Genomic DNA, 9,457 nt, shown 5'->3' with positions numbered 1-9,457 from the left:
ATTAAATTTTAATAAAAAATTAAAACTATTTTAAATATTTTTCACCGCCGATATAGGAAAATGAAAAAACCACTTACATGTTTTTCGAGATAAAAATTAATAAATGAAAATGCCTTTCATAGACTGAATTTATTCCATCATGAAATATTTTTTTTATAAAACACAATGTGATTTGTGATCCCAGAAAATTCTTCAAAGTCTTTGTTCAACAATAAAGAAGGTTCCAAGGAATATCCTACATTTCAATTCAAAGAAATAACATGATTCCATCGACAATGAAGGTTAATTAAGAGCTCGTAGCCTTCAATTATTCAGACTGGTTTGAGCAACGTACTGTTGAAACTGTGTTGAAACTTTCCTGATCATTTAAATATTTTTCGTAAAAATTAAAACTCGTGTACTACTTCTTACGAAATTCTTACAAAATTCATAAAAAAATATAAAAGCTATTATATTATACTATTCATCTCTTAGCAACCCTTTTTTCTTATGACTATATTCATCAAATAACAAAGAAACCTGTTTAATTTATTGGTAAAAGAATTTTACGAAATGATGACCTAATGGTCTCCTCCAAAATCCAATTCATCCAAAATTATTGCGACACAATAAGGAAATAAATAGCAAATTACTGTAAATTACCGAACAAATCAAGAAAACCTCATAAAATCATGAAAAATAATTTTTTGGTAATTTATAAGAGTCCAAAAATTTTATTGATCAAGTCTCAATTTTGTTCACTATTAGAAGTCATAAATAATAAACAACTCCACTTCTATTTGTAAATCCACTCTACCATACACAATTTTAAGGGATCCATCGTCCATTTTTTTTTTTTTTACTGGTAGCTTATTATTTTATGCCAAATATGTTTAAATTTATCATTGCATACCAAACAGTTATTTTACTCGTTTAAATAAATAAGATAAACAAAGAAGCAACGAGGTTCTTCATCTCGCGTCCTTTTCAGATTTCGCATTGCGAAAGACTCTTCTTTTCCGGGTGTGAAAATTCGCTCTTATCAACAGGAGGGTTATTCTTTCTCTTTAACTTCGTCCTACAATGTCCACATTTTCATCCTTTATTCTCGATTCGTTCTCCTTTCTTTAACGCTTTGAAGAAGCAAACGCGTAGGAGTTGGTCCGAAACTGAAGCTTCAGAGAGGCAACACGAGGCGTTGCCAATGGCAACCGATAAAATTGTAGAAGACCCTCTTGATCCCTTTTCGACGAAACTTTGGAGGAATTTTTACTGATCATACCAGTTATCCTTCGACGAGCTTATTAGAAGAAATCGTGTTATTGAAACGAAAGAAGAAATGAAACAAAAAAGAACGCGAGACGCTGCCTTGTTAGGCGCCGATATTGCATCGTTCTTGCTTTTTCTTTTTAATACAAACGTTAGTACATTTTTCATGAAAATTCGTATTTATAATTAATTTTACAACGGTACTTGAATTTTTGAATTTTTCATCAAGTAAACTTCATGAGTTGCAATTTTTCTTACAACCTGAATTTGAACGACAGCAAATATTTTGCAAAAATTAGCATTTTGTATTTAATTTTACAATACTTAATTTTAGAAAGAGTGATGGTAAAGGAAAATATATGGCGCTTCCAATAATTCTAATTAAATACACTTCTAAAATCACAATTCAAGTTTCGTACGCTGCATTTGCAGGAGACACGAGCGAAATCAGCTAAACGTAGCAAAGTTTGCTGCGAAACGAGATAGAAAAAAGAAATGAAAAGAGGTCGCAAACTGCAATGGAAATAAAATCCATTGTTCGAGGCCGCTTTTGAGAGACGTGAGCCACGATTTCCGGGAGCGAAAAGAGAGGGGGCCAACGACCCTTCGCATTGGGTCGAGAAAATATAAGCGAGGTCGATATTGAGAACACGAGGAACGAGAAAAGAGGGGAACGACCCCCGAAAAGCCCTAATGTGTTCCATGAGTTTTCCATGGAGGCACGACGCCATGAAAATCGACAACGTTCAGACGATTCTGGAATTCAACTGAAACTCTACGCGAATCGATCAAATTCTATTACTAATTGCAATATTTCTAAAAATTTATGTTACATTTATTTTTGAAATCGTTAGGAAATTTCATGTTTACCTAATCTCGACAATTAAGATTCTATTATAAATTAATTCTAATTACAAACGTATACATCTTTGTAAATAATGTGTGACCATTACTGCCATGTAATAAATAATAATATTTCAAGTATGTATAGGTAATACATAGTAGAAAATTTGAAAAAATGAAAGATTTCATCCTTGATGCTTGCAGCCCCTTTACATGTAGCTATCGAAGTTCTGTGGTTCATTCAATTACCGAAATTCAATTACCGAACAGGCTGAAAATCCTACGGATTAATTCTAATTGTAAATGAAAAAGACAAAAAATGTAACATCGATGTCGTAAATAATTCATATGCCGTAAATAATTCAGTATGATGTTCTCACGAGAGCGCGGTATCGGTCGACCATCGCCGCTTTTCAATACTCTTTCTCACGGCATCGTATCCGACAGAAGTTCCACGAAAGCCTAACCAGTAGCTTCTATTGGTCTAGTCAAATGAATTTTCTCATCGATGCCGAATCAAAGCGCCCTTCGAGCGGTGACCCAAATCCGAAAGGGGGTAACGACCCCGAGAGCACAGGGAATCACCCCTTAGTCGAATCCGTTTGTTCGCCGTTCTTTATCTCTCTCTCTCTCTCTCTCTTTTTTGTTTTCGATTGCAAATGGCGACCGTTCTTTGAATCCTCGACTCTTTCTCTAGGTCTACGAGATCCGATAGAAACCGGGCCGTTGTCCTTGCGAAGCTGGGTACCAACCTCTCCCGGTGAACGAAACACGTGCAACCTTCTCCATTCCGTGTTTCGGCGTGCTCTTTACCTGAGATATGTGTGCCTAAGTGTGTATCCAGGGCCGTACGCTAATTATACGAAGGGACTGTAACACCCTTTCTTCACGTTCGCGTTTCCTCGAATCCTATGCACGTGCACGATCGGAAAGGCAACGTGCTTTTCGTAGTTGACAGTCCAGTTAACGCTTACCTTACTCAACTAAAGGAACGCCAAGTTTTCCTTTCCAAGTATCTCATTCGACAGAAAATTCGCGTCTATCCTTCAGAATTTCCATCGTGAAAATTCTATATTATATTCAAAAAGAATAAAATTCTTCGTAAGCGCGAGTATAAGATTCTCGGCATTGCGTTCGCTGAAGCGGAAGATCAATGAAATAAATTAATTTTGCATATATCTTACAGAAATTGTTACGAAAATGAGAACTAATTATTTATTTTCGGTCTAAAATAAAATTCCAGAAGTTCTCTAAAATATCCATTGCACCCCCATAGAGTGTTGGTTCAGAATAATAAAAGTTTAGAGTGGTATCATAATACAGTGAGTTAAAATTTGACTTAAATTAATGACCATGTCTGAGAAGTGTGAAGATATTCTCAGACTGTAAGCGAATTCATTTTAATTTTGAAGAGAAACATGGATACGCTCCTGGAAGGAGCAGAAGAATGCATGTATTAGAGCGTTTCTAGCGGAAGGACGATAGCATACACATGCAAGGAAATGCCTAATGCCTATGAAACGAGAGAAGATCTCGTTAGCCATTCAACTGGGCCTCACACGTCCATTCAACCCCCTTACCAATACCACAAGAAAGAAATTCTTCTTCATCTATGAAGACCACTTCCGGGTGGAAACTAACTTGTTGAAGCCTTCCGACCGGTGAATAACACTTGGATGTTCTACGTATGCAATAGTTCGTATAGATGCTTACTTAAATCAAGCATGGTTACAAAAATGTTGGGAATCCTTAAACGGTGTCTAAATTGTGTCTAAACATTAGGAAAAAGAAAGAAAGAAAAATGTTGTGTAACATCATGATAAATGAATTTTATGTTACTTGGACCTCCATGAAAGTTGAAAATATTTTAGAATATAATTTATTTGATACATAGCTTGTTTAATTAATTAACTAAGATCATCTCCTATAAATTGAATAATAGACTCCAGTTGAAATTCACACAATACCCAATATAGATCACATGACAGTCAAAGTGTTAATCAAATTAATTTTAAATGTCCTAGGCACTCGAAGTGCATAATTTTTCTTGCAAAAGATAGGTATCACACTAAAGTAAAATACTAGTACAATTAAAAAATAATAAAGTCGAGTCTCTTTTAATGGAGGTATTTTGAACTTTATACCGAATCACGCTATTAATTTGGACTGATAAACTTATGAAATATTGAAATATAGATTGAAATGTTTGTTCGGAAGAAGTCGAGAAACATTTGAAAATAGAGAATATCGTCTATGTCTACACAGTTGCAGTTTTCCTCGCTGACATAACAGACCCTTGCAGGTATACGTGGAATTTCAGGCCTAAGAATTTCCTGGCGCAAAGTAAACTTTAGTTAGAAAATTCCTGGTTGGCCTGCAAGAGGTTTAAAAATTCTATGCCAGACCAACATATATCTACGACACCACCCTAGAGTGCTGTTAGGTCAGATACGCACCAGCGTCTATACACGCCCAATGAGCCCTGAACATGCCGGCTTCTAGGAACCCATAGGCGTAGGAATAGCTCGTCTAGTTTAGCTAGACTGTTTTACAAGAAACTTTCCATCGATAGAATCTTGTTAAATTAAATAAATTGCATTTTAAAATAAATAATCAGTCATCATCAAACTACGACGGGCGATCATCATCAAATGCAATCAAATGCAAAAATTGGCGATCTTAAATTACATGCATTCGTTAATGAATACTTTAATAAAAGAAACATCTATAACATAATAAACAAAACATTTTTAATTTTAATGCTTTAAGATATTCAAAATGCAATAATTTATCTAATTTTACGCAAAGATTTTCATCGTTTTCCTGAATGAACGGTACTCTCAAAATTGATTTAACTTAAATTAACAATTTGTCTATTTTTAAAAGCAGAAAGAAATAGTGAACTAAACACAAAGAATTATACAGCAGGGATTTGCCTGGTTTCAAATATGAATTTTCATTAATCATTTGAAGGTTTAAGCGTGCGTATTTACGTTCTTTTAAGAATGACAACGACCTAATTAACTACTAATTATGTTGCACAGGATGTGCGTGTTCTTGACAGCGTTAAAACCGTACTTGAAAAGAAATCAAAACTTACAAACCCGGAACAATCTACTCACGCTTACTTTTCCTCATAAATATTTACTTAATATATCAGCAACTTATTTGGTATTCAACATGATACGTGACATTAACTTCCTTCCTGTAACTCTTCGTAAAACAATGGTTAAGAACGAATTAATCCTCTCATTTTAAAATCTCTGCATTTTCATAACATTTCCAAAAGAAACCTGCATTAATTTTAAGTAAATGAAAATAGATTTATGAAAAAGAATATAAAAATGAAAGCTCTTGATTATCCTTCACGGAAATTCATAATTATTTATACCTAAGAATAATTCACGTAACTTCTTCAATTAAAAGCTTCTACATTTCCTTAATCTCCAAACAAAAATCTACATTAAATTTTATTATTACGTATAAATAAATGAAGACGTATTAAAGGAATGCAATATCCTAGTATTCTACAAAGATAAATCGATGTGAAAGGAGATAAAAAACGCAGAAAGATCTGAATCATCATCTACGGCAACTCGCAGTAAAAATAAGAATAAATAAAGTAACTAGTCCTTCAATTAGATACGGAATGACATCATGATTTATAAAAACGAATGAACGATGGAAAGTCGTAATAATTCACACAAGGAAGATGGAAAGTTAGAAACATATTGCGCAGCAATATTCTTAAGTTAGAGCGAAACGTGTCCGCGAAGGTTCTCGAGGCTCGTTATTAGATGCGCGTTACCGGAAGCGAATCATCATTTTCCACCTTGAATGTTCGTGGCGTAAAAAGAAAGGGAGAGAAATTCTAAGGGCGCAGAGGGATGGCTGCAGAGGGGAAAATTTTTTTCGTGACGTAGTGCCGAGAGGAGAGGAGAGGAGAGGAGAGGAGAGGAGAGATAAGAGGGGGAAAGGAAAAAGGAGACATAAATAAAAGCATCCCTCCAGCGTAGCTCTCGCGACAGGGTGGTCGAAAAGGTCAGGTTTGCCGCGCTTTTTCGGCACGGGACTCGTCGCAAAATCTAATTGGTCAATCGGGAAACAGCCATCTTTCGAATGGGCGTAGCCGCTCGTTAATACAGGGTGACTCACCCTTGCCTGCTGCAAAGCCTATACCCTTCCGACCGCTAACCTTCTCCCTTAAATTCCCCTTCCTTTCCTGTTCTGTCCCTTTTCCATTCCCTTCGCGCAATCTTCCCTCTCTTGTCAATACGTGCATGGGTTTTTCTTCCTCACCCTTTCTAACCGCTGCTTTCCCTTTCCGTCACGTACTTTCTCTTCATCCCTTTCACCCTTCCCCCCTCTATCCTCCTGGCCATCATCGGAAACTATCCTTCTCCGTTTGCAAGCAGCTTTTCTCTCTTTTCTTCACCCGTTTCCACCTCTACCATCATCCCTTTCTATTTTTACGCCCGACATCTCTCCTCTTCGACGCTTTCCAACTTCACCCCTCTAAAAGTTTCACGGTGCTGCCATCCCTTCCCGGGTCGAAACATCGACGAGCAACGGACCTGATCGGTCGCGGCCAGGCCTCCTAGCCAGATACCCGGAACAACTTTTCTTTTGCTAAATTTACGAGCTGCAAGGAGGACAACGGCACAGCTTAGGCGACGTACCATCGTTTTACCGATACGAGAATACCCTGACACGACGATTGTTCGAGACACGGCCAAAGAACAATGAACCATCACGCCCTTCCGAGTCTTTGTTTCGACAAATTTCCAGCTACAGGTTTACCTGACTTCTTAGGTTTCTGTTAAAGAGGAGGAGCTTGTCCATGCTACCCTGCTGAAGCAGCGAAAATTCGGGATATTGAAGGGACCTTCAGATTTAAGCGTGATATTGTAGGCAGTTAATGATTTTTGTAATTTCATACTGAAGAAAAGATCACTGAGAAAATTATGGTAGATTTTCTGTAATATACAACACAAAGAAGATCTTAAAAGAGGTTTTAGAATCAACCTAACACAAACAAAATTACATATATCAAAAATATTTTTTGCTATGTCTATTTATATGAAATAATAAAGGTACTTGTACAAATGTACCAAATGAAATTGAAGTTATACGGAAGAAACAACGTAAAACATCCGGAAATTGATAGCGTACCAATGTCCGTTGCACTTCTGCTGCATCGCTGGTAAAGTGCATTACCCCTCTTACCGCGTAACGCCGCATGTGGTATCCCACCATCGTGCAGTTTCACTCCCACACGGCGTCAAATATGCGTTGCACGATGCAAGACTTCGCGTGCGGCATGCGTAAATGTGCATTGCCATTGCCCCACCATCAAACGGATCCACCAATAGACGTGTGCTACGGATTCGTAATGAAGTCCGCGATCAAAAGCACGTTCCTTTTTATCAAGGAAATTGAAAAATGTGTACGCGGTGTTAAATAAATTCTGCGCGAATATCAACTGCATCAGAAGTAGGAATGGCTTAAACTCGGCCTCAAAATTACATCTCGAATTCGTGAATGAAAAATGGGGAAATGCACTTTTCGACAGAAATGTAAAACATTTATTCTAATTTTTACCAATCCCGTGATATACTTACACAATCTTGCAGAATTTCCAAAGTGGAATTAATTTTTATCAAATCACATATTAAATAACATAAAATTATTCTAGCAATCAGTTCACTTCAATTATTCTGAATTTTACTTGAACAATTTATGAAATAGAAAGATCTGTTTAAAATAATATTTCAAATTATTTCTGCACTCCATCGTCTACCATTTACCTAAAAAAATCATGAAATATTATAATTTCTAAGCCTTCGGAAATTTATTTAGTTCAACAATATCCAGTAAAAAATATTTCAAAAGGCCTGAATTTCACTCTAAGAATATACGCTTTTTGTAAATTCCATTAACAGTGCATGGAAATAAGACCGGAAACGAGAAGCTACATAGACGAAACATCCATCTTACAAAAATACATTCAACTTAAGGAGAAACAAATATCTTCCCCATGAGTCCTCACGCCGTCCACAGAAAAGAACGAATTTAAAAGAAAAAGAAAAAGAAACTGTCTCGAAAGGTTGTTTGTGACTCGGGTACAAAAATACCGTACGAATGTCGACGCCAGTCGAGAGAGCTGCAGTTCTAAAGTGTGCAAAGTGCATTACCCCCCACCTAAATGCATCACCCCACTACTGGGTGTACCCCCTCCAAAAGAGAAGATACTCTTGTTGGCTCCCCTCGACACGATGAGCTGCATACAATGCATCGTTGCACCCATGCACATTTCAGGTAACAAAAGGGGAGGGATAATGTAACTGCAAGCCACTTCCCCTCTCTTTGTGCAACCACTTCCGAATGAAAGCTCTAAAGATGGAGAGTGTACGTGAACTTACTGCATTTATCTCATACGTTCAATATTTATTGACAATATGCTCAGTTTCAAGTTGGCATTCGACGGTATCTGATCCAAAGAAGTTATCGGATTTCAATCCAATTGAAAAATTTTGAAATGAACAACGGAAAAATATTCAGAAAGAGTGCACAACAAAGAGGATTTGTAAACGTATTTGAAATAATTCTAAATAAATTTCCAAGAAGAAATACTGAACGCAAAATTGCCAAAATTAATTCTTTTATTACCTAGCGGAGATTGTAAATTGATGATAAAATTCATAAGTTTATACGTACAATTTTTAAATTAATAATACTCTTCTTTGTTCACTAATACAATTGAAAATTAAAAATCATTTTGAGCTAACTTTGTTAAAAGTAATCGTGTTAATTTAGTGGTTCAACTGTACAAAATACAACGTTAGAAGGTTTTTAGAGAAATATTACTGTGACAAGGAGAAACGATATGAACATTTCCGAATATGACCATTCTGACCATTGGAAAAGCCCAAACTGTTTGTTGGAAGAATGGGCTCAGGTCATATTTCAACTATGGGTTCCGTTAGCAAGACAAATTTCTTGAATGTTAGTAAAATTTAGAATTTAAAATAAAATTAATCATAGCTAAAACTATCTAATATTGTTCCTTTTGTTTTTAACTCATTTTTATACTTCGAAATATGAAAAATAAAAATATGAAATGTTCTGAGTAAGTGACACTATGGTATATAAAAATAAATAAAGAGAATATATTCTCATTATCTTATTGCGTAATATTAGACTGCTCACATTCAAACATATTCTACCCTAACAAGTTTTTGATAGATTTCCGCACATTATATTTTCCATGATTATACTGTCTTAAAAGTAATTTTTATTAATGAAAATACTCCTCAACTACTGAATTTCTCAGTTCATTTTGTGGAACGTTCGACTCTTTCAATTT

The sequence above is a fragment of the Osmia lignaria genome, chromosome 14, assembly GCF_051020975.1.
Source record: "Osmia lignaria lignaria isolate PbOS001 chromosome 14, iyOsmLign1, whole genome shotgun sequence".
In the NCBI taxonomy this organism is placed as follows: domain Eukaryota; kingdom Metazoa; phylum Arthropoda; class Insecta; order Hymenoptera; family Megachilidae; genus Osmia; species Osmia lignaria.
This window is presented reverse-complemented; position numbering follows the sequence as displayed.